General features: G+C 45.6%; 1 long non-coding RNA gene across 1 annotated transcript in view; it reads left to right on the top strand.

Annotated features, from left to right (window-relative positions):
* LOC140722597 (uncharacterized) overlaps window positions 1–25,053 on the top strand; it is a 405,662-nt gene extending 380,609 nt beyond the window's left edge. Inside the window, exon 2 of the long non-coding RNA XR_012097680.1 lies at window positions 24,478–25,053. This is a non-coding gene — a long non-coding RNA (uncharacterized lncRNA). The remainder of the gene's footprint in view (window positions 1–24,477) is intronic.
* The last annotated feature ends 1,469 nt before the right edge of the window (window positions 25,054–26,522 follow it).

Genomic DNA, 26,522 nt, shown 5'->3' with positions numbered 1-26,522 from the left:
GAAAAAGAGTCGGTGCCTCGCTCTCGCCTCTTCCCGTTACCGCCTAAGCCCGTTGAGCCAAAGCCCTACACTCTGCTGCCACCCACTCCGCTGCCCGCTGTATAGGGTGGTCAACTTTTTAAACTCTCCGCGCTGTCCTGTGCAATCTCACCGTTCTTGTACGCGATTTTTTTTAAACTGCCTTCCTTCAGAATTTAGCTCCCACACCGCCCTTCTTGTCCCAGTCTAAAAAAACACCTTCAGTCCTGTATTCATCAGCCTATTCCACACTGTCCACATGAAATTCAGCAAGGCCTTTGATGTCGATGATAGACCACACTTGGAGCATTGTCTGCATTTCCGGTTCCCGAATATGGGGAGGATGTCGATACACTGGACAGGAGGCTTCAGGAGGATGTTACCAAGACTAGGGGCTTGGGTTAAAAGCAGAGAGTGGATAAGCTTGGGCTATTCAGCTGTAGTGTAGGATGTTCAGGTATGACCCCTTATCGAGGGAAATAATTCATAAGGAGCTTAAATAACGTTTCTTTTTCCACGAAATGGGAGTACAGAACCAGATGCCTCAGATTGAATGTGAGACGGGAATTTTTTCTGAGTGGTCTATCGGGTAACATTCTCATAGAGAGAGAGGTTGGTAGATGGAATTTGCCCTCAGACGCTGCAGAAACAGGTAAAAATAAAATATTTTAAAATAAATTTGGGCAGGTACACAAATGGGAAATGGTTAGAGGGATGGGGGGGGGCAAACACACACAAATGGGCCATGCTCAAGAAGACATCTTAGTCTTGCAGATTGACGAAGTGGGCCGTGGGTTCAACATCCGTCAAACCCTCCCAGATCATCCTCCTGAGGAATCTCACCCCGGAGTCTGTCTGTGAAGTGTTGATGTGACGTCACGTCAGAGTGACAGCTGAGTGCCACAGAACAGACAGACTGGGTAAGGACGGCAGATTTCAATCCTAAATGGGAATTTGTGCCTGTTTCTGTGGCCGTGTGTCACACTTGATTGAGTTGTTTAAATGAATAAATGACTGTCTCTGAAGAGACTGGTTTCCAGGTTACTGAGGGAAATAACAACGTACATTGCTGTGGCTCTGACTACAATCTTCCAATCCTTCCTGTGTATGTGTGTGAGGGAGCTTTGCCAGGCCGGTTATGCTGTGTGTGCTTCTCCCGAGATGAAATCTTGACCCATGTCAATGCTTGTTGGTGTGTCCGAGCTCATTCTCACAATGCTTCAATGTAGTGGTCTGATCACCATAATACATAGGAGCAGAATTAGGCCATTTGCCCATCGAGTCTGCTCTGCCATTCAATCATGGCTGAACCTTTTTTCCCTCCTCAGCCCCACTCCCTGGTCTTCTCCCCGTAACCTTTGATGCTGTGTCCAATCTAGAACCTATCAAGCTCTGCCTTAAATACACACAGCAAGTTCCACAAATTCACCAGCTGCTGGCTCAAATTTCTTCGCATCTGTTTTAAATAGACCCCTCTCTATCTTGAGGTAGTGCCCTCTTGTCGTAAACTCCACCACCATGGGAAACTTCCTTTCCACATCTACTCTGTCTGGGCCTTTCAACGTTCGAAAGGTTTCAATAAGATCCCCTCCCCATCTTTCTAAATTCCAGCGAGTACAGACACAGAGCTATCAAACGTTCCTCGTATGATAACCCTTTCATTCCCGGAATCATCCTTATGAAATGAACCTTCTGCAATGCCAACACATCTTTTCTTAGAAAAATTGTTCACGATACTCAAGGTGAGGTTTCATCAGTGTCTTATAAATACTCAGCATCACATCCCTGCTCTTGAATTGAATGCTATTCTAAACTACAGATTAAAAGCCAGGAGCAACAGACTCCGGGACAGCTTCTTCAACCAGGCCATCAGATTCATTAACTCCTGTGGACACAACTGTATTGCTATGTTATATTAACCAGCCTGTTGTACATATTATTCATCATAAATTACTATAAATTGCACATTGCACATTTAGACGGAGATGTAACATAAAGATTTTAATCCTCATGTATATGAAGGATGCAAGTAATGAAGTCAATTGAATTCAAATCAATTTCTTGTTTATTTTTTCATCCCAATCATTCTTTCAGTTCCTCTCTGTAGATATTTAAAAGCTTCCCAATCCTCCGTCTTCCTGCAAATTTTTGTTTAGTTGTATGCCCTCTCTTTTGCTTTTACATTAACTTTTCTTCCCTTGTCAGCCACGGTTGTACTATTTTGCCATTTGAGTATTTATTTATTTTTGGAATACATCTATCCTTCACCTTTCTCAATTTCCCAGAAACTGACACCATTTCTGCTCTACTCTCATCCCTGCCAGCATCTCCTTCCAATTTGCTTTGGTCAACTCCTCTCTCAGACCACTGTAATTTCTTTTACTCCTCTGAAATACTCCAATGTTAGACTTTACTTTCTCCTTATCAAATTTCAAGTTGAACTCAGCATGTTGTGAGCACTGCTTCCAAGGATTTCTTTTTACTACTCACCTCTGGTTCAATACATAACACCCAATCCAGTAGAGCTGTTCCCTGAGTAGGCTCAACGACAAACGGCTGTAGAAAGCCATCACATTGCATTCAACAAACTCACTCTCTTGAGATCCTTTACCAACCTGATTTTCACAATTGACATGCATGTTGAAATCTCCCATCATTATCATAACATTGTCCTTTTCATCAGCCTTTTCTATTTCCAGTTGTAATCTGTCGGCCTCAACCCACTGACTGTTGGGAGGCCTGTATATAACTGCTGTCAGTGTCATTTTTACTTTTGCAGTTCCTTACCTCAACCCACAAGATTCAACATCTTCCAATCCTATGTCACATCTAGCAGCTGATTTACCAGCAGAGCCACACCACCCCATCAGCCTTCCTTCCTTCCACCGCTACATTGTGTAACCTTGAACATTCAGCTCCCAACTACAACCATCCTACAGCCACGTTTCCGTGATGGCCACAACATCACACCTGACAATCGGTAATAATGCAACAAGATCATCCACCTTATTTCTCCTACTCCATGCATTGAGATATAACACTTTGTGTACTGTATCTGCTACCCTTTTTAATTCTGCATCTCTAATGCACTGATACACACCCTGCTGGCTGTAATTTTCTCCTCGCATCTGTCCGCCCTATCTGACAGTCTGACTGCACGCTATCTTTGCATTTTTACCATCAATCCTATCCCTTCACTCCAGTTCCAACCCCCCCTCCCCCCCACCAAATTAGTTTAAATCCTACCCAACAGCTCTATGAAACCTCTCTCACCGAGAATATTGTTCTCCCTCGGGTCCAGGTGCGACCCATCCCTTTTGAGCAGGTCATTCCTCCACCAGAACAGATCCCGATGATCCAAGAACCTGAATCCCTGTCCCCTGCACCATCTTCTTAGCCATGGTTTATCTGTCAAATTACCCTGTTTCTACCCTCACCAGCACGTGGCACAGGCAGCAATCCAGAAATTACAACCCTGGAGGTACTGCTTCTGAGCTTTCTACCAAGCTAGCCAGATTCCTTTCAGGACCTCTTTGCTTTTACTTCCTATGTAATTGGTCCCAAAATGCAACGTTATCTGGCTGTTTTCCCTCCCTCTGTTAATGCTGCAGACACGATCGGAGACATCCCTGACCTTGGCACCTAGGAGGCAACATACCATTCGTGTGTCCAATTCCCGTCCATACATTTTCCTGTCTGTCTCCTGACGATTGAGTCCCCTGTCACTACTGCTCCCCTCTTCTCCCTCTAACAACAGTGAGAGATGCTGATCCGGAAGGGGGAAGACCTGTGTCAGTCAGAGTCTGCACTCACAGGGCACGAAGGACTTGTGTATTTCCTGACAATCCCCTTCACCACACTGATACCCGCTTTTATTCCCTACAATATCATCAAGTCAGTATTAAATTCCCAGCTCCTGTGGTAGATTCAAATTCATGTCTTGGCGTGTTCGTGCAGTGTGTCTGGGATCAGGATACAGTGGTTCATCTGCCAGTCCCGTGTATTGGTTGTATTGTGACTCTGTGCTGGTGTGTTCAGGGGTCTGACATCTCCAGCTGACCATGTGACAGTGATGCCTCTCAGTTAGTGGGGCTGATGTGGAATAAACTTCAGTTCCCCTTCAGTCCATTATCACAGCCAATCCTTGCTTCAGCTTATAAATTAATTGTGTTTCATGATCAAGGAAAACTGAATCTTTGTAAGTTTTACCTCGGTTAATGGCATCAAGTGTTTCTCTCAGCACTGTGTTCAACAAATAGAGGTGATCGAATTTTTCAACTGGTTGGGCCTCATCTGTCACTGACAATTCCTGGACATCATCACTGATTCTGTAAATGTTAAAATGCTGGTGATAAACTGGAATTTTGAACTATTTTACAAATCCATACAGGGTTCCTGTAAAGAGCATGTCCTACCTCCTGTTTCGATGAGCTTCTTCCTGAAATAAATAAAAGCACAAATCTGATTAGACTTGGACTTAATGTCCACATCCTGAATTTCATTCAAATCATTACAAGGTGTTGAAAATTGCCAATCCCACAGTCACAAACACACACCAGCAATATAGAACCACGGGGTAAATTACAGGGCAAGTTTCTGAAATTTAGACCATTACTGAGAGGATGGAACTGAAAGGAAAGACAGGACAGGCTGTGCATTATCATCTGGATAAGACATCAGAATGATTAAATGGAACAATTTAAGATTAGTGATGGATTTGCTTGCGCGAAGATGGAAGAAGTACCTCATTATGGCGAACACGAGAGGACACAGGTGCCTGGAAGTAGTACGGAGGAGATGTCGGGTAAGTGTTTTGGAATGGGTGGAATGAGCTGTCGGCAACGAATGTGGAGGTGGATGCGATAGGGTCTTTCACAAGACTCCTACACAGGTACATGGAGCTTAGAAAGATAGAGAGCTTTGGGTAACTCGAGGTAATTTCTAAAGTGAGTAGATGTTCGGCACAGCATTGTGGGCCAAAGAGACTGTATTGTGCTGTAGGTTTTACTTTGTTTCTATTTATGGGGAGACCTTCAGTCAAAGATAAAATGCCAGGTGGTTTTTAATAAATCCCACAAGAAATTTAGTGAAGAGGATGTGGAACTCAGTGCCACAGGAGTGGTTGAAATGGAACAGCAGAGATTGAATGTAATGGGGAGGCTGGATAAACACGTGAGGGACCAGAGAGTTCGGGGCAGTGTTGCTGGGTGCGGTGAGGAGGTGGCAGGAGGCTTGCGGCAGAGGGAAAATTGATAGAAGATGGACCAAATGGCCTGCTAATGACGGAGAATGGGACACAATCCCATGTAAACTAATTCAAAAAAGTACAGACTGTGAAAGTTTCTGTAATCTGATGGAAACCGGATATGGATAATTCTGATGTGTTGGTCACATTCTTTGTTCTCACTGATTGACAGAGAGACCCTCACACCCACCGCACCAGACAGACTCACAGCCTGTGACTGGAACTGGGTGTTAATGGTAGTTTAGAGGATATTTAATGCGGTAATTAAGGACACAATCAGCAGCTCTGTGTTATGATCAGAGTATATCATTTCAGAAAAGATTACATTCTGTCCTGGGATGTACAGAAGTTGTGGAAGTCCAGTTTTGGGACAACAACAACCCTGAATAGTTGCATCAATTGTCTGGTGAGAAACAGTTTACTGCCATTCGTAAATGCTGTGTGTAGGAGCAACGCGTCTGTTCTCTGTCTGCATTGTATTCTGTGTTACGTGTTTATTACGATAACCAGTCACGTGAGTGCGGATGTGGTAAAAGTGAAGGGAATAAGTTACGTATTCGTACTTTATTCTGGGCTGTTTTGATCCTTGGTCTGACAGATGCCATATCTTTTGTTGACTGATTCATTGCAGTTTAATTGACGATTAATTATGCCGAAATATCATCGCTTAAATATTGTATGTTGCTGATAAAGGATCGAATATCTGTCTCCAACATTTTAGGATATCATTAGCGGAGTGATTGGAGGTTTGTCATGCAAGGAGAACACCCTGTGTGAGGACACCAGCAGCGGCAATTGATTTGGTAGAATTGGCCGTTGTGCTGTGTTTAGTTCAAATATACCACTGTTCACTTAGTTCAATTTGACAGAAGAAAATTGAAATGTAATCCCTCACCTTGAGAAATATCACACCGTCTTTCTGATCCATCTGTTCCTTTAACTTTGAGATTTCCTCCTGAATAATCCTCATATTCTCTTGAATCTTAAGAAGATTTTTCTCCATTGGGTTGAGAATCCTCTTCTCTTCTTCCCTGAGATCCCTGAGTAAGCTCTGCTCTTTCTCAGTGATAATCTGGCGCAGTTCAGCAAACTGTGATGTGATGTGGGTCTGAAGGCTGTGTGACTGTTCCTGTTGAATGAAAGGTGAAGATTAGTTTACTGCATTGCTGTGTTGTATTTCCTTATGACATAAAAGTGACCATTCGGTCCATTGGGGTCCATACTACTTCTGAGACATTCCCGTCAACCAATTTCCCTCACATTTTCCTGAAACTTATTCTCCCTCAGTGACCCATTAACTCCCAGCAGATTCACATCACTCTCCTCCACCTTCACAGGGTTAATTGTAATTAACCATTCATCCAGCATGTCCTTGGGATGTGTCTAAAACTGTCATGGCCACAGGGAGAGCATGCAAACTCCACACAGACAGCAGCAGAGGTCAGGATCAAACCCAGGTCACTGGAGCTGCGATACTCGGCTATTCTGCATTAAATGGAGCAAAACAGACAGTAATATCAGAAACTCCGCTCAGGAAGCCTCACCTGAACTCCGGAAATCTTCTCTTTCTGTTGCTGCTCCTTTTCCAGGAAGTCTGATTTCATTTTAGTGAGAGAGTCTAAGGAAGATTTTAGCTGATCCTGGAAGTCAGAGAGTGAAGGAAATAGAAACAAAGATGCATCAAAAGAAACAGGTGATCAAACCCGATTATCACACAAAATGCCGGAGGAACTCAGTGAGTCAGGCAGCATCTATTCGGGGGAAATAAACAGTTATTTCTAGGAATAACAGTGCATAGTTCGCTGAAGGTGGAGTCTCATGTAGATAGGGTGGTGAAGAAGGCTTTTGGAACGCTGGCCTTTATAAATCAGAGCATTGAGTACAGAAGTTGGGATGTAATGTTAAAATTGTACAAGGCATTGGTAAGGCCAAATTTGGAATATTGTGTACAGTTCTGGTCACCGAATTATAGGAAAGATATCAATAAATTAGAGAGAGTGCAGAGACGATTTACTAGGATGTTACCTGGGTTTCAGCACTTAAGTTACAGAGAAAGGTTGAACAATCTAGGTCTCTATTCATTGGAGCGTAGAAGGTTGAGGGGGGATTTGATCGAGGTATTTAAAATGTTGAGAGGGATAGATAGAGTTGACGTGAATAGGCTGTTTCCATTGAGAGTAGGGGAGATTCAAACGAGAGGACATGATTTGAGAGTTAGGGGGCAAAAGTTTAAGGGAAACACGAGGGGGTATTTCTTTACTCAGAGAGTGATAGCTGTGTGGAATGAGCTTCATGTAGAAGTAGTAGAGGCCAGTACAGTTGTGTCATTTAAGGTAAAATTGGATAGGTATATGGATAGGAAAGGAGTGGAGGGTTATGGGCTGAGTGCGGGTAGGTGGGACTAGGTGAGATTAAGAGTTCGGCACGGACTAGGAGGGCCGGAATGGCCTGTTTCCGTGCTGTGATTGTTATATGGTTTATATGGTTAAACAGTCGGTGTTTCGGGATGAGACCCTTCATTAGGACTGGGAAGGAATGGGACAGAAGCCAGAATAAAAAGGTTGGGGATGAGAACCAGCTGACAGGTGACGGGTGAGACAACGTGAGGGGGAACGTGAGGGAGGGTGATGAAGTGAGAAGCTGAGAGGGGACAGGTGGAAGAGGTAAAAAGTTGGAGAAGAAGGAATCTAATACGAGAGGACAATCGACCATGGAAGAAACGGGAGGAACTGGGCTGTTTGCGGCCCTGAATGGTGACGAGGGAGGAGGTTAGGAGTCAGGTGTAGCACTTGTCCCGCTTGCAGGTGTCAGTGCCAGGAGGGAGATCAGTGGGGAGGAGCGAGTGGATCAGTGCGGTACAGTACGGGGAGCGATCCGTATAGAGAGCGGAGAGTTGCGTGGTGCGGAGGTGGGCTGTGGGACGGATAGGTGCTAGAATCCCGTTAGAGATAGCGGAAGTTGCAGAGAATGATCTGTTAGTTATAGAGGCTCGTGTGATATGTAGGACAAAGGAAATATGTTAAGTATTAAACTAATGTTAGTTTTACCTTGTAGATTTTAACAGCTTCTTTAATCGGCTTGAAGCGGTGCTCTCTGTGTTCCTGCGCATCTCTACAGATCAGGCAGATCAGTGTCTTGTCCGTTTCACAAAACAGCTTCAGTTCTTCCTCATGTTCCTCGCAGTGACGTTTACTTTCATTCCCTTTCGTATTCAGGTTTAGATTTCGAAATTTTTCTGCCATATTTGCTAAGGCCCGATTCACCCTGAGGGTGCGGTCAGCAAACACCGCTCTACATTCCGGGCAGGAGTTTCTCTCCTCCCTTTCCCAGCACCGTGTGATACAAGAGCGACAGAAGTTGTGTCCACACTCCAGTGATACCGGATCCGTGAAGAAATCCAGGCAGACAGGACAAATTACCTCCTCGCTCAAACTCTCGACCTGTCCTTTGGAAGCCATGTCAACTCCCAGCACTTCCTGATTCAGAATGCTTTCGTGTTCCTGGAGCTGCTGATCCCCTGCAGTACCGCGATTGTCCACTACACGCGCTGCAGACTCAGGGAATGAACATGGTTTCGCTGGATGTGTTCAGTGGAAATTCTGGCCATTTCTATGTTTAGTGTGGGATCAAAAACACATTAAACGGGCAACAGATAAGAAAACGCGGCCATGGACTGTCTAAGCCCGGCTACGAGCGGAGGAGGGTTGGCCGCATGGCTACCAACCCATCTCTTAAACACCCAGTGCGACAAAAACGTCAACTGAATCTCCAAAGGCCTCATCTCTGCGGTCGGACGGACCTTCCCCTGGAAGACGATTGAAGTTCTGCGCTGAAAGGAGAAGCCATATGCCCCCCCCCCCCCCCCGGGGTGGTTCACTACTACAATAACTGTGAGGTTTCCTCAGCCAATCCGGTCACTTCCTGTCTAGTGTAGAGGATCCCCGTAGTCCCAATGGTGTTCCTGTAGACTGGAATGTATCAGTCGGCAGTATTCCTGTACAAAAGCAGTTCCCAAACTTCTTTTAATGCCAAAGACCAATACCAGTAACCGTGGTCCACAGGTTGGGAACCTCTGCTCTCCGGACATCTCGATGTGATGGCAGGCCAACAAGTTTCGAGCGTCTTTCCCCGAGTTGATGATCTTCCAGCAGCACTCGCTGTCCGTTTCCCTGCGCGTCCTGGGAACAGCCCGAGGATCAGTGAGCCTTCTGTCACGCAGCTGCTGTGGCACAGTCCCTTGCATCTTTCACCACAGATCTCCGCCAGCCCACAGGCGAGTGACTGTCTCGTCTCCACTGCAGTAATCTCGGGGCAGCGCGCTGTGGGAGTGATCTCCGGGCATGCAGCAAGGATCAGACTGGGAGGGGCCCTCTCGCCGCCAGACAGGCGAGGTCTCGCTGCCTGTTGGTGAGAACTGGTGATGAGGCATTCTGCCAGATGGTCTGGACTGTCTGCTCAGGGAACCACTCCACTGTGTCCATCCAGTCCTTCTCAGTAACTGCAGGACATTCCGTGCTGACCACTGTCTGGTGTTCTTGTGGTCAAAGCTGCTGGTATGAAAGAACTGTCACCAATTTCATTAACACAAGGTTCACATGGAGAAGTTTCCTGATTGAGACAGACACACTCTCACAGGGTATTTACAGGGTAGGGGCAAGAATGATGTTTCTCCTGGCTGGGCAGTGGAACCAGGGATCACAGACTCAAAATCCGAGGTCACCTCAGCAGGACTGAGATGAGGAGAAATTTTCCCAACACAGTGCAGTGAATATTTGGAGTTTTCTCCACAAGTTTCCTAAATTAAACGGTCATATTTAGGGGTTCGGCGATGTTGGGAATGTTGCAGGAAAGTGGCGCTGAGATCAAAGATCGGCCATGTCCTGAGTGAGGAACAGAACAACGCAACGGGCCGAATGGCCAGGCATGCTCCTGTTTCTTATTTTCTAAATCACGAGTTGACCTTTGCGCCTTGTTCTCCCTTGGCCTTCAGCCTGTCGGATTGCACAGGGGAGCGGTGAGAGCTCCAGAGATCCATCAGCAGCCGCTGCGGTTATTTCATGCTCTTGTTATTTATCGTTGTTTCTCCATATTTGTATGTGCACAAATTGCACAAATTTGCACTAATCTATACTTTTTCTAAGTATGTACGCATAAAAATTCTTCTCGGGGTTGTATGTGCTTACTTATCTGTACTCTGATAATAAAATTTATTTTGAAATTTGAGTTTCGGGGATTTTCCTTTAATTCTGAGCACAAACTGTGACTGACATCTCCAGCTCCCAGCAGCAGCCCGTCCTCACACACTCACAGCCAATCAGCGATCACCGCTGGGAGAGGGATGATCTCATTGGCTGAGGGGTGTCAGTGGGCGGGACGCTGAGCGCCCGGCCGGGCCGGAGTTTGGAATTTGTATAAATACAAATAGATGATATAAACCTCCTAACCTCATAGTGGTTACAAAAAATGGAGAAAATAAGAAACCCTCCCCCCCCAAAAAATGAAAAAAATCCTAACCGACATGGGCCATTGCATTATATCAATTATACACAGTAGCGTCAGTAACTCCGCACCTCCATCCAAATAATTAAGGACAATAAAAGTAAGGTTTAGCTTATATGAAAATGTTGAATAAATGGTCTCCAAGTTTCTTCATATTTAACTGGAGGGTCAAAGAAAACACTTGTAATTTTTTCTAAACTCGAACAAGAAATAGTTGAGAAAACCACTGAAATATAGTTGGAGGATTAATTTCTTTCCAGTTCAAGAGGATAGATCTTCTAGCCATTAATGTAACAAATGCAATCATCCGCCGGGCTGAGGGGGGGGGTAAACGTCTATTATCCACCATTGGTAAACCGAAATTTGCAGTAATAGGATGCGGTTGCAATTTGATATTCAGAACTGTTGAAATAATACCAAAAATATCTTTCCAATAACTCTGCAAACAAGGGCAAGACCAGAACATGTGGGTCAATGAAGCGACTTCAGAATGACATCTGTCACTGGTTGGATTAACATAAGAATAAAATCGAGCGAGTTTATCCTTGGACATGTGAGCCCTATGAACAACCTTAAATTGTATTAGGCATGTTTAGCTCAAATAGAAGAAGAATTGACTAATTGTAAAATTTTCTCCCACTGCTCTGTCGGTATAAGACAGTCAAGTTCTTTTTCCCGTTCCTTCTTAATTATTTCTGATACTTCTGGCTGTATTTTCATGATCGTATTATAAATGATGGCTACTTAACCCTTCTGGCAAGGATTCAGAGCTAGTATTTTTTCTGTAATGTCCATTGGACATAATTTCAGAAAATACTAACATTCAAGAAATTTCTAACTTGCAGGTATCTAAAAAAATGAGTTTTAGGCTGGATAGCTGTTCAAAGCACATAAAACTGTTATCTAAAAATAGATGACGAAAACATGTCATACCTTTTGTTTTCCATAACACGAAGTCTTGGTCCATAAAAGAGGGCTGGAAAAAGAAGTTAGAAATAATAGGGCTTGATTATTCAAGCCAAAGAATTTACGAAATTGAAACCATATTCTTAATGTATGCTTAACTATAGGATTAGTTATTTGTTTATTCGGTTTAGATAAAGCAAAAGGAAGCGAAGATCCTAAAATAGAGAACAATGAGAAGTCTTGTACAGATTTACACTCCAAATTTACCCATTGTGGGCAAGGTACTATGACCAATTCTTGTGTCCAAAATATTAAATATTGAATATTAACTGCCCGATAGTAAAATCTCAGGTTTGGCAAAGCAAAACCACCTTCCTTCTTAGGCCTCTGTAAATATTTTTTACTTAATCTAGGATTTTTATTCTGCCACACATACGAGGATATTTTGTATCAATAATATCAAAAAAAGATATAGGAATAAAAATTGGTAATGATTGGAATAAATATAAAAATTTGGGTAACACTATCATCTTGGTAGTATTAATTCTACCAACCAATGAGAGCGATATTGGGGACCACCTGGTAACAAGTTGTTTGATTTGTTCAATTAAAGGTAAAGAAATAACTAAATAAACCCTTATGTTTCTTGGTAATTTTAATACCCAAATAAGTAAAATGATCTGTGACAACTTTAAATGGTAAGTGTTTATAACTTGGAACTTGCATATTTAATGGAAATAATTCACTCTTATTAAAATTCACTTTGTAGCCAGAAAAGCTACTAAACTGAGCAAGCAAGGATAAAATAGCAGGAATAGATCTCTTAGGGTCAGATATGTATAGTAACAAATCATCAGCATATAATGATAACTTATAAGTCCCACCCACCTAATATAAAAATTCTGCAATGTATTAAATAAATATAGCCATTCAACTCTATCCAACACCTTTTCAGCATCTAAGGAAATGACATTCTGGTATTTTAGATGAAGAAGTATAAATTATATTAATTAAGTTTCTAATATAAAAAGATGAATAACAGTTTTTAATAAATCCGGTCTGATCTTCAGAGATAATTTGAGGTAATACATTTTCTAATCTTGTGGCCAAAATTTTGGTAAAAATCTTAGAATCCGTACTCAGCAAGGATATTGGCCGATAGGATGCACATTCAGTGGGGTATTTATCTTTTTTAAGAATTGGAGAAATGGAGGCATCATAAAAAGGTTGTGGGTATTTACCTACAGTTACCGCATCTTTAAAAATTTTACAAAGCCAAGGTGCGAGTATAGAAGAAAAGGATTTAAAAAGTTCAGCAATATAACCGTCCGGACCAAGGGCTTTACCTGAATTCATTGAAAAAGGACGTGGGTTCCCCTTTCCAGACCCTGCCCGGGGACTTGCGCCACACCTCAGGGTTATATATGGAACCTCTCGGGCAGGGACAGGGAGTGGGTTCCCCTTTCCAGACCCTGCCCGGGGACTTGTGCCGCTCCTCAGGGTTATATATGGAACCTCTCGGACAGGGACAGGGATTGAGTTCCCCTTTCCAGACCCTGCCCGGGGACTTGTGCCACTTCTCAGGGTTATATATGGAACCTCTCAGACAGGGACAGGGAGTGGGTTCCCCTTTCCAGACCCTGCCCGGGGACTTGCCTGCACTCCTCAGGGTTGAATATGGAACCTCTCGGACAGGGACAGGGAGTGGGTTCCCCTTTCCAGACCCTGCCCGGGGACTTGTGCCACTCCTCAGGGTTATATATGGAACCTCTCGAACAGGGACAGGGAGTGGGTTCCCCTTTCCAGACCCTGCCCGGGGACTTGTGCCACTCCTCAGGGTTATATATGGAACCTCTCGGACAGGGACAGGGAGTGGGATCCCCTTTCCAGACTCTGCCCGGGGACTTGTGCCACTCCTCAGGGTTATTTATGGAACCACTCGGACACGCACAGGGAGTGGGTTCCCCCTTTCAGACCCTGCCCGGGGACTTGTGCCACTCCTCAGGATTATATATGGAACCTCTCGGACAGGGAGAGGGAGTGGGAAGCCCTTTCCAGACCCTGCCCGGGGACTTGTGCCACTCCTCAGGGGGCTCTGTGGGGGCGTTGAGGAGGTTACTGAATGCACAACGGACTATATTAACTTTTGTGTGGATGCCGTTGTCCCTGTTAGAACTGTTCGCTGCTATCCCAATAATAAGCCCTGGATCACTAGTCACATCAAAGGCCTCCTAAACCAGAAGAAGAGGGCCTTTAAAGATGGTGATCGGTTGGAGCTTAAAAGAGTTCAGAAGGAACTCAGAGTACAGATAAGTGGGGCAAAGGAGCAGTATAGGAGGAAGCTAGAACAAAAGCTGCAGAAAAAAAGCATGAAGGAGGTGTGGGATGGGATGAAGATCATCACCGGATGCGGTGCAAAGCGGGGGGCAAACATAAGTGGAGATGTGGAGAAAGCGAACCAGCTGAACAACTTCTTCAACAGGTTCGACAGCTCAATCTCATCCTCACCGCAGAAAGCCACACCAGGCTTACTTCCCTCACAGGAAAATAGCCACTCACAGGAGACCTTGCCCACGCCCAGGATTACGGCTGCACAGGTGGAAGGTCAACTGAGGAAGATCTGTACCAGCAAGGCGGCTGGACCGGATGGAGTTTCCCCAAGATTACTGAGGGCCTGTGCGACTGAGCTGGGAGAACCACTACAGCGCATCTTCAACATGAGCCTGGAGCAGAGAAGAGTACCCAGACAGTGGAAAACATTCTGTATTGTCCCGGTACCGAAGAAACCACAACCAAAGGAGTTGAATGACTTCAGACCTGTTGCCTTGACGTCGCACGTGATGAAGACCATGGAGCGGCTGATAATACAGAATCTGAGGCCACAAACCAGGCACGCCCAGGATCCTCTTCAGTTTACGGATAAGGAGAAGGTGGGAGTGGAGGATGCTATCGCGTATTTGCTGCACAAATCACTCTCTCACCTGGATGGGGTCAGTTGTGCTGTGAGGATTACATTCCTTGACTTCTCTAGTGCCTTTAACACCATCCAGCCCAAGATCTTAAGGCACAAACTAACGGAGATGGGAGTAGACTCTCACATGGTGGATTGGATAGTGGACTACTTGACAGATAGACCTCAGTATGTGCGGTTGGGAGACTGTAGGTCTGACACGGTGGTCAGCAGCACAGGAGCGCCGCAGGGAACCGTACTCTCTCCGGTCCTGTTCACCCTGTACACATCAGACTTCCAATATAACTCGGAGTCCTGCCATGTGCAGAAGTTCGGTGATGACACGGCCATAGTGGGGTGTGTCAGGAATGGACAGGAGGAGGAGTATAGGAAACTGATACAGGACTTTGTGATATGGTGCGACTCAAACTAGCTGCGTCTCAATATCACCAAGACCAAGGAGATGGTGGTGGACTTTAGGAGATCTAGGCCTCATATGGAGCCAGTGATCATTAATGGAGAATGTGTGGAGCAGGTTAAGACCTACAAGTATCTGGGAGTACAGTTAGACGAGAAGCGTCGACTGTACTTCCTTAGAAGGTTGGCGTCATTCAATGTCTGTTGTGAGATGCTGAAGATGTTCTATAGGTCAGTTGTGGAGAGCGCCCTCTTCTTTGTGGTGGCGTGTTGGGGAGGAAGCATGAAGAAGAGGGACGCCTCACGTCTTAATAAGCTGGTAAGGAAGGCGGGCTCTGTCGTGGGCAAAGTACTGGAGAGTTTAACATCGGTAGCTGAGCGAAGGGCGCTGAGTAGGCTACGGTCAATTATGGAAAACCCTGAACATCCTCTACACAGCACCAACCAGAGACAGAGAAGCAGTTTCAGCGACAGGTTACTATCGATGCAATGCTCCTCAGACAGGATGAAGAGGTCAATACTCCCCAATGCCATTAGGCTTCACAATTCAACCGCCAGGGCTTAAGAACTTTTTAAAAGCTATTAATAATGCTTTTTGAGATAGTGATTTAAATGCATATCATATTTTTTACTGAGTTAAGTATTGTATGTAATTAGTTTTGCTACAACAAGTGTATGGGACATTGGAAAAAAAAGTTGAATTTCCCCATGGGGATGAATAAAGTATCTATCTATCTATCTATATATGGAACCTCTCGGACAGGGACAGGGAGTGGGATCCCCTTTCCAGACCCTGCCCGGGGACTTGTGCCACTCCTCAGGGTTATATATGGAACCTCTAGGACAGGGACAGGGAGTGGGATCCCCTTTCCAGACCCTGTCCGGGGACTTATGCCACTCCTCAGTGTTATATATGGAACCTCTCGGACAGGGACAGGGAGTGGAATCCCCTTTTCAGACCCTGCCCGGGGACTTGTGCCACTCCTCAGGGTTATATATGGAACCTCTCGGGCAGGGACAGGGAGTGGGTTCCCCTTTCCAGACCCTGCCCGGGGACTTGTGCCACTCCTCAGGGTTATATATGGAACCTATCGGACAGGCACAGGGAGTGGGTTCCCCTTTTCAGACCCTGCCCGGGGACTTGTGCCACTCCTCAGGGTTATATATGGAACCTCTCGGGCAGGGACAGGGAGTGGGTTCCCCTTTCCAGACCCTGCCCGGGGACGTGCCACTCCTCAGGGTTATATATGGAACCTCAGGGACAGGGACAGGGAGTGGGTTCCCCTTTCCCAGGCAGACGCCCGAAGGTGACCGGGAGCCACCATAGGGGCTGATGTAATACAAGCCATGGCACGGTGGGTCACTGAGGTAAGGGAACCCATTTGAATGACAGCACGAATTCATGCAGATTTTGGTGAATTTACCCGATAACTACAGAAAAAAGGAGAATCCCTTGCGTACTTTATAGCTCGTTTTAAGGATACGTGATAGTCCAATGCCGGCAAACCCCTCGACAGATCAGTATGTCCAGCTTGCAGTGCAGACTTTTCTAAACTGTCTCTGACCCAAGCCTGCCCACTCCTTTAAGTTAACTAATCTCAATTCGCTGTGTCAGACCTGGCCCCGGGTGACATAAATTCTGATGAATATGGAGTGCAATTGTCGCACTGCAATCACAGACAAGAATAATACGAGGCAGGAAGAGAGCCCGGATCACAGTAATACTCGACAGAGTAACACATTTACTCTCCACAATCCCTTTGGTCCCGGATAGGGCAGGCCAGAGGGGAGGGATCACAGTGATACAGGACAGAGTACCACGTTTACTCTCCACCATCCCTTTGGTCCCGGATAGGGCACGCCAGAGGGGACGGATCACAGTGATACTCGACAGAGTGCCATATTTACTCTCCACAATCCCTTTGGTCCCGGATAGGGCAGGCCAGAGGGGACGGTGATACAGGCGGCTGTGATCAGGCTCACCACACAGGCAGGCTCTTTTCTCACTGCTGTAATCAGGTAGAAGGTACAAGAGCCTCAGGACTCGCCCCACCAGGGTCAGGAACAGCTACTGCCCCTCAGCCATCAGGCTGTGGAACAACACAGGATAACTGAACTCACCTGCTGTCCATAGAGATTCTCCCACAACAAATCATCGTACTGGGACTGTCTCAAAATGAGTGAAATAAGAGGTGGTTAGACAGAGACAGATCACATTCCTGTCTCAGAATTAGAGAAATACAATCTCACAGGATATTTACAGCGGAAGGGCTGGAATGATGTTTCCCATAAGGTGTGGAACCAGCGCTCACAGACTCAGAATCCGAGGACAACAGTCTTTACTTTATGATAAAGAAATGATCCCTATGAGATTTGGTGTTATTAGTAAACCCAAATAAGACATTTTGAAAACAAAAAGTAAAATCCACATTAATATATTGATCTATAAATTGACAAACATCAACCCAAAATGTTTTAACACATTCACAATCCCAAAATAGATGAAATAAATCCTCTGGATATAAACCGCAAAAACAACAGTTAGTTTCAATATCAGAATTAACCATTGTCAAATAAACAATGTTTGGATAATATCTATGTCTAATTTTAAATAAGCCCCAAATACTCCTCCACCTCAGATTCCCCAAGCGACTATTCCAAAAACTAACAGAGTACATATATGTCGCCACATACAACTCCTACAAACATACAGAGCAAAGCTACAGAACGGTAACTATACCTGGATCACTGAAAGATCAATCAGAATGCAGAAGACAACAAACTTCGCCAATGCAAATAAACAACGAGAAGATGAAATAACCGCAGTGGCTGCCGATAGATGTCCGGTGCTCTCAGCGCTCCCTGTTCAATCTGACAGGGCAAGAAACAGTGAGGCACAAAGGTAAACTCGTGTTTCAGATAGTCAGAAATGAGAAGGCATGGCCATTCGGCCCCTTGCGCCTCTTCTGCCCTTCACTCAGAACATGCTTGACTTTTGTCCTCAGCACCACTTTCCTGCAACTTCCCATCACCGCTGAGCCCCAGGATATGTCCATTCAATTTAGAAACCTTGTGGAGATAATTCCAAAGATTCGCTGCCCTCTGGGTGAGGAGATTTCTCCTCATCTCACTCCTGCTGAGGTGAACTCAGATTCTGTGACCCCCATTCCTCACCACAGCCAAAGGAAACATCATTCCTGCCTCTACCCTGTCAATACCCTGTGAGACTGTGTCTGTCTCAGTCAGAAGGCCTTTTATTTCTCTAATTTTGAGACAGGTCTGGTCAGTATAATCTCTCCGAGGACACTACCTCACCTCCTAAATCAATCTGGGAAATCTCTTCATTCCCTTCATCCCACAGTCTGACTCCGGGAGGGAGACCAGACCTGTACACAATGTTCCATGTACGCTCTCACCAGGACCCCATATACCTTCAGAGGAGATCTTTATTCTTCTATTCAAACCTTCCTTCCCATTCAATGCTCTTCATTTAATATCGAACTCAAACAGTGAACAGACACAACACAGCCTCAGCCATGAATTTAAAGGGCAGGTGTTGCAACAGTTTGAGCTTCATACCGGGGGCCACGGAGCAAGCAGGGTGTCACAAAGGGAGGAATGTGGGAGTGTTGTATGTCTGAGCCCAGCTGTGTGTGTTTGTGTATCAGAATCAGGTTTAATATCACCTGCAAACGTGGTGAAATTTGTTCCTTTGTGTCTGCAGTACATTGCAATATTTAGTAATAAAAACTACAGATTACAATTAGAATGTGTAAAATTATATTTAAACGTTAGTGCAAAACGAGAGGGAAAATACTGAGGGGGTGTTCATGCGTTTTTTGTCCATTCAGAAATCTGACAGTGCGGAAGAAGCTGTTCCTGAACCGGTGAGTGTGTCTCCAGGGTCCTGTACATCCTCCTTGATGGTAGCAATTAGAGGAAGTCATGTCCTGGGTGATGGGGGTCCTTAATGATGGATGTCACCTTTTTGTGGCATCATCTTTTGAATGTGTCCTGGATGCTGTGGAGTCCAGTGCCCATGAAGGAGCTGGCTGAGTTTACAACTTTCTGCAGCATTTTCCGATCCTGTGCAGTGGCCTCCCCACACCAGGCAGTGATGCAACCAGTTACAATGCTCTCCACAGTACATCTGTAGAAATTTGCAAGTGTCTTTAGTGACAGACCGATTCCCCTCAATCTCCGAATGAAATATAGCCGATGTTGTGCCTTCATTGTAACTGCATCAATATGTTGGGCCCAGGATAGTTCCTCAGAGATGTTGACAGGCAGGAAATGGAAACTGCTCACCCTTTTCACTTCTGATCCCACGATGAGGACTGGTGTGTGTTCCCTCGACTTCCCCTTCCTGAATCCACAATCAATTCCTTTGTCTTCATGATGTTGAGTGCAAGGTTGTTGCTGTGACACCACTCAACTTGCTGATCTATCTCACTCCTGTACTCCTCCTCGTCACCGTCTGAAATTCCAGCAACAATAGTTGTGTCATCGGCAAGTTTATAGATGTGTCTAGCCACACAGACGTGGTGTAGAGAGAGTAGAGCAGTGGGCTGATCACGCATCGTTTAGGTGTGCTAGTGTTGATTGTCAGCAAGGAGGAGATGTTATTTTTGATCCACACAGACTGTGGTCTCCTGGTGAGGATCCAGTTGCAGAAGGAGGTACAGAGGCCCAGGTTTTGGAGCTTGTTGATTACAATTGAGGGTCTGATTGTGTTGAACGCTGAGCTGTAATCAGCAGCCTGACTTGTGTATTGCTATCGTCCAGGTGATCTAATGCTGAGTGGAGAGTCAGTGAGATTGCATTTGCTGTAGACAGATTGCGGCGATCGGCAAATTGCAGTGGGTCCAGGTCCATGGACAGACAGGAGTTGATTCTAGTCATGACCAACCCCCTCAAAGCACTTCATCACAGCTGTGTGTGTGTGCGTGCACGCTTGAAACAGTGATCCCAGTTTGATTCAGGAATCTTTCCTGTAGCTGGGGTACCTCAGAAGAGGGATCATAGTGATGGGACGATCATTCGGATCAGAGCCAAATAACTTAGCCTGTAAATGCTGAACCTTTAGAAATTACAAATCACATGTGTGTTTGAGTGAGTATTTACAGATTTTATTGTAGAATTCAAAATTTACCATGTAAGTTTATTCTCGAAGTACACGCATGTCACCATGTTCAATCCTGAGATTGTTTTTTTCGGACAAATTCAGTAAATCCAAGAATCATGATTGAATCAATGAAAGCCCGAACCCAACATCGTAGACAAAATACAACAGACTGTGCAAATACAAAAGAAAAAAAAAGTAATAAATAATTACCATGAACAGCAGATGAAGAATCCGTGAATGTGTCCATGGGTTATAGGAACAGCTCAGTGATGGGGCAATTGAATTTGAGTAAGATTATCCCCTCTGTTTGAAGAACTTGATGTTTGAAGGGTGATAACAGTTCCTGAACCTGGTGGTGTTGGTCCTGAGCCTCCTGCACTTTCTTCCTGATGGCATCAGTGAGAAGAGATCATGTGCCACTTGGTGGGCTCCTTGATGATAGATGTAGCTTTCCTATGACAGCGCACCAGAGAAATGTGCGCAGTGGTGGGGAGGGTTTCACCCGTGATGTACTGGGCCGTATCCACTACTTTCTGTAGGATTTTCCTTTCAAGGGCTTTGGTGTTTCATGATGTAACCACTGAACATATTCTCCACACTCATCTGTAGAAGTTTGGCAAGGTTTTAGATGTCATGCTGAATCTTTGCAGGCTTCTAAGGAAATGGAGATGTTGCTGTGCTTTCTTCGTAATTGCACTTCCATGCTGGGCTCAAGACAGATCCTGGAAAGTGATGACATTGAGGAATTTAAGGTTGCTGACCCTCTCCGCCTTTGATCTTTGATGAGGACTGGCTCACTGATCTCCTTTTTCCTCCTCCGGAAGTCAAATACTCAGCTCCTCGCTCGTGCTGACGTTAAATGAGAGGTTGCTTTAAGACCATACGATATAGGAGCAGAATTAGGCCAATTGGCCCATCGAGTCTGCTCCGCTATTTTATTTTAGCTGACCCAATTTCCCTCTTGGCCCCAATCTCCTGCCTTCTCCTGGTAGCCCATCATGCCCTGACCAATCAAGAAACTATCAACCTCTGCCTTAAATGTACGTGAAGATTTGACTTCCACAGCTGCCAATGACTCACTATCCATAGAGTCCATAGATTCATTACTCTCTAGCTAAAGAAATTCCTCCTCATCTCCATTCTAAAGACACCTCTCTATTCTGAGGCTGTGTCCTTTGGTCTTAGCCTCTCCCAAGATAGGAAACATCCTCTCCATATCCACTCTATTAATTCTTTCACCATTTGATATATTTCAATTAGGTCTCCTCTCATTCTTTTGAATTCCATTCAATACAGGCCCAGAGCCATCAAATACTCTTCATATGACAACACGTTTAATTTGGGAATCATTGACGTGAATCTCCTTTGGACACTCTCCAGTGTCAGCACATCTTTTCTAAGATAAGGAGTCTAAAACTGCTGACAGTACTCCCAGTGAGGCCTCACCAGTGCTTAAAAAAATTCAACATTACATCCCTGCGTTTATATTCTATTCCTCTTGAAATGAATGCTGACATTACATTTGCTTTCTTCACCACAGACTCAATCTGCAAATTGACCTTTAGGGAGTATTTGGAAAATAGTCAGCCCTGTCATTTCTTCGACCAAAGTGCATGCTGATACCCTCTGCTGGTACTATATTCGATCTCCTACTTCTTTGTCAATTCTCCACATCTGTTGAAGACCTTCCATAGCCTCTCTATTTCCTCAAACGACCTGACCGTCAACCATCTTCAAATTGTCTGAAAACATTGCAGCAAGGTCATCAGTTTCATCATGCACATCACTGACATTTAACATAAAGAGTATCAGTCCCAACACAGACGACTGTGGAACCCACTCGTCAAGAGGCTCCCTTTATACCCACTCTTTGCTTCCCCTCAATCAGCCACGGCTCTGTCCATGCTGGAATCTTTCCGGTAATACCATGGGCTCGTGGGTTGTTAAAGCAGCTTCATGTGTGGCATCATGTCAGAAGCCGTCTCAAAATCCAGGTGAACAACATCAATCGATTCTACTTTGTCTGTCCTGCTTGTTATTTCTTAAAATAATTTCAACAGGTTTGTCAGGCAAGATTTTCCCTTCAGGAAACCATGCTGACTATGGCCTATTTTATCTTGTGACACGGTACTCGCAGACCTCATCATTAATAATCGTCTGCAACATCTTTCCAATCACTGAGGACAGATTAACTGGCCTATAGTTTCCTTTCTTCTGCCTCTCTCCCTTCTTGAAGAGTGGAGTGACATTTGCAATTTTCCATTCTTGCTGAACCATTCCAGAATCTTGTGATTCGTGAATGTTCCTTACTAATGGGTCCACAATCTTTTTAGTCACCTCTTTCAGAACGCTGGGGTGTACACCATCTGGGTCACGTGACTTATCTAACTTGGCCTCTCAGTTTCCCAAGAACCTTCACTCTGGTTCTGGTAACTTTGCACACTTCTGACTCCTGACACCTGGAGGTTCCACCATTATGCTGGTGTCTTCCTCAGTGAAGACAGACACAACATACTTATTCAGTTTGTCTGCCATTTCTTTGTCTCCCGTCACTGCCTCTCCAGCATCTTTTTCCAGCTGTCCGATATCCACTCTCACCTCTCTTGTACACTTTATGTATCTGAAAGATCCACACCAATATGGGATGGGAAAAGTGACTCGGAATTGAGTAACATGACTTCGCCCTTGGGAAACTGCCAAACAGCAAGGCTGACTTCCTTGATGAGGCACAACAGGCAACTTCTGAAATATTGGCAGAGTTACTGGCAGTTCAAAATGTACCTCTGCAGATCCAAATGGCCCTAGACTTTAGATCACCTAAAAAGTGGGGTACGCATGCTTTAATTGGACAAGAATGTTGCAGCAACGTACCAGACAAATCTGAAAATATAACTCACGTGATGGATAATATTTGAGAGGCAGCAGATAGAATCAGAGAAGGGGGGGGGAGCAGATCCACCATTATTAACCCTTAAGAAGCTGGTGGCCATTTGGACTCTGGGAGGATGGTGGGATACTGGTTTACATTGTACAGTTCCACAATGATAACCCCTCAGGAATCCCGTGGCCATTTGGGACTCTGGGAGGATGGTGGGATACTGGTTTACATTGTACAGTTCCACAATGATAACCCCTCAGGAAGCTCGTGGCCATTTGGGACTCTGGGAGGATGGTGGGATACTGGTTTACATTGTACAGTTTCACAATGATAACCCCTCAGGAAGCCGGTGGCCATTTGGGACTCTGGGAGGATGGTGGGATACTGGTTTACATTGTACAGATCCACAATGAAAACCCTTCAGGAATCCCGTGGCCATTTGGGACTCTGGGAGGATGGTGGGATACTGGTTTACATTGTACAGTTCCACAGTGATAACCCCTCAGGAAGCCGGTGGCCATTTGGGACTCTGGGAGGATGGTGGGATACTGGTTGACATTGTACAGTTCCACAATGATAACCCCTCAGGAATCCCGTGGCCATTTGGGACTCTGGGAGGATGGTGGGATACTGGTTTACATTGTACAGTTCCACAATGATAACCCCTCAGGAATCCCGTGGCCATTTGGGACTCTGGGAGGATGGTGGGATACTGGTTTACATTGTACAGTTCCACAATGATAACCCCTCAGGAAGCCGGTAGCCATTTGGGACTCTGGGAGGATGGTGGGATACTGGTTTACATTGTACAACTCCACAATGATAACCCCTCAGGAAGCTGGTGGCCATTTGGAACTCTGGGAGGATGGTGGGATACTGGTTTACATTGTACAGTTCCACAATGATAACCCGTCAGGAAGCCGGTGGCCATTTGGAACTCTGGGAGTATGGTGGGATACTGGTTTACATTGTACAGTTCCACAATGATAACCCCTCAGGAATCCTGTGGCCATTTGGGACTCTGGGAGGATGGTGGGATACTGGTTGACATTGTACAGTTCCACAATGATAACCCCTCAGGAATCCCGCGGCCATTTGGGACTCTGGGAGGATGGTGGGATACTGGTTTACATTGTACAGTTCCACAATGATAACCCGTCAGGAAGCCGGTGGTCATTTGGGCTCTGGGAGGATGGTGGGATACTGGTTGACATTGTACAGTTCCACAATGATAACCCCTCAGGAATCCCGCGGCCATTTGGGACTCTGGGAGGATGGTGGGATACTGGTTTACATTGTACAGTTCCACAATGATAACCCGTCAGGAAGCTGGTGGCTATTTGGAACTCTGGGAGGATGGTGGGATACTGGTTTACATGATGGAATAACCATTGGAGCAATAATAATACCAACAATCTGATTACGATTTTTGTGCTCAGTCGTGAACCAGAAAAGGAGGGGATATCAGGATTCCGGGTCCTCAAAGGGGAAAGAAAGCCCAGAGATCTGAAGCATTATCGCCATAAAGACATCATTCACTTCGTAAGTCCTGATACTATTGGATGTCTGTTGTCATGGAGAAATGAGGAGAGAAGAGAGGAGGGAATGGGAAATATGTACTGAACTTTGCATTTTATTGTGAGTATCTGATGTGACAAAATGGAGCTGTACAAACCCCGGAGTGCTGAGCTAGTAAATGCAATATATGTAGGTGACTAAAGTAGCCGGAGGAAACGACAAGAAATGTGCTTACTAAAGGAACTCGTGACTGCAAACACTGAACGCTGTGCAGAAATGAGGAAGTAGGGGAGACGACTCAACCAGAGATCGCAGCAACAACTAATGTATCGGGAACATGGAGCTCGCTGGAAACAGTAACCTCGTCTCGTTCTTATGTACAGAAGGAATATTTTGTAAACGCTGTGATTGAAGTACCTCCCCCCCCATCCCTGGTGAGAATGGAGGTGAACTTACCCTCTGCAGGTAATAAAGAATAAAGCTGCTTGATGAAGAAACACTCAGTGTTGGGATTGTGTTCTGAGAGTCTCAGCAGAGAGATACTTGACAGGGGGTTAAGGGTGAAAGGTGGGGAGCTTATGGGGCACATGAGGGGATACCTCTTCACTCAGAGGGTCACTGGAATGTGAAATGAGCTTCACCCACCCACAAAACTTCTGCCCGCGAATGGGGTGAGCCCAAATGGCGGGTCCCTCAAATGAGCTGCTGCCAACCGGAGACCGGGGTCTTCGGGCTGGTTTGGTGCCACCAGAGAACATGATGTGTGCCCCTGGTGATGGACACACTGACGGTAGGTGTCGGCGCTTGGGGGGGGGGGGGAGGGCAGTGTTGTACGTGTACGGGTGGTTAGCGATATCTCAGAGCCAGTAGATGTCAGACAAGGGCTCGTCCTTTATTCAGGGAGGTCCTGGTACCAGTTGTAACGGGGTTTACCCGACTGTGCAGTCTGGGGGGTCAGGGACTGGGCCCTGTCAGTGCCAGTACAGTCATTCTCAGCTGAGCCTGGACTGGGAGCAGGGACGGTTCCTGTTCAGATACGGACTTGAAGGTCCAAACCCAGGGAGAAGCCATTATCAAATTTCACCAAGAAACAATCAGGCCAAACAACTTCAGGCAGAACTGGTCAGGATAACAAACAGACATCAGTACACAGAAATGACAATTTTTAAAATCAGAAATAAACCACGATGTAAAAACATCAGGATGGGTGGAATGGAAATGGTCCCGAGGCAAATGAGGTGGTTTCACACCGTCTGCACGACTCAGTCGCCCCATTGAAGGAGTGGCAGTGGCGATTGAGTTCGCACTGAGAGGGGAATTGGACACAGAGGGACAGGCCTGATGAGGATCGGTTTGATTGCCGAAGGGATCTGCTGTCTTGTCTTGTGGACTGGCCACTCACGGCTTCCTCACCGACTCAGACACTGAAAGCCCGTGTTTACCTGCCCCCCCCCCCCCCCCGGTTCCAGCCAGTCTCGTCCCCCGGGGAGATGAAAGAGAAAGTAAATTCACCCGCTTACAACTGGACAATGATGTGTGTTAATTATTTGGAGAATGCAGATCAAACAATTAGTGAGGTTGTGGATGTCACCAAAACCGGTGTGTGGAGAAAGTGAGGGTTGTCTAAGGTTACAGTGGGATCGAGACCAGTTGGGAAAGTGGGCCGAGGAATTGCAGGTGGATTTTAGCTGTCACTCAGAAACAGTTCTTCAGGGGGTCAAAGACGACTGAGACTCGAAAGAGAGCTTTTCTTGGGCTCTGGATTCAAACAGACAAGACTGGTGCACTCGTTCATCTCGTTTGAAGGCACACGGCAGAATATAAGTTGTTGCTCCGCCACCCTGAGGGTGCAGTCATCAATTAGGAGCAACTTCGCACCATCCTCCACAAGTGTGACTTACCAGTCAGCAAGCATTTTAATTCTTCTTTCCCAGTCCTGTTCCGCCGTGTCGATCCATGGACTCCT

The sequence above is a fragment of the Hemitrygon akajei genome, unplaced genomic scaffold, assembly GCF_048418815.1.
Source record: "Hemitrygon akajei unplaced genomic scaffold, sHemAka1.3 Scf000081, whole genome shotgun sequence".
Classification (NCBI taxonomy): domain Eukaryota; kingdom Metazoa; phylum Chordata; class Chondrichthyes; order Myliobatiformes; family Dasyatidae; genus Hemitrygon; species Hemitrygon akajei.
Note: the sequence above shows the minus strand (reverse complement) of the source record. Positions and strands in the feature narration are given on the sequence as shown.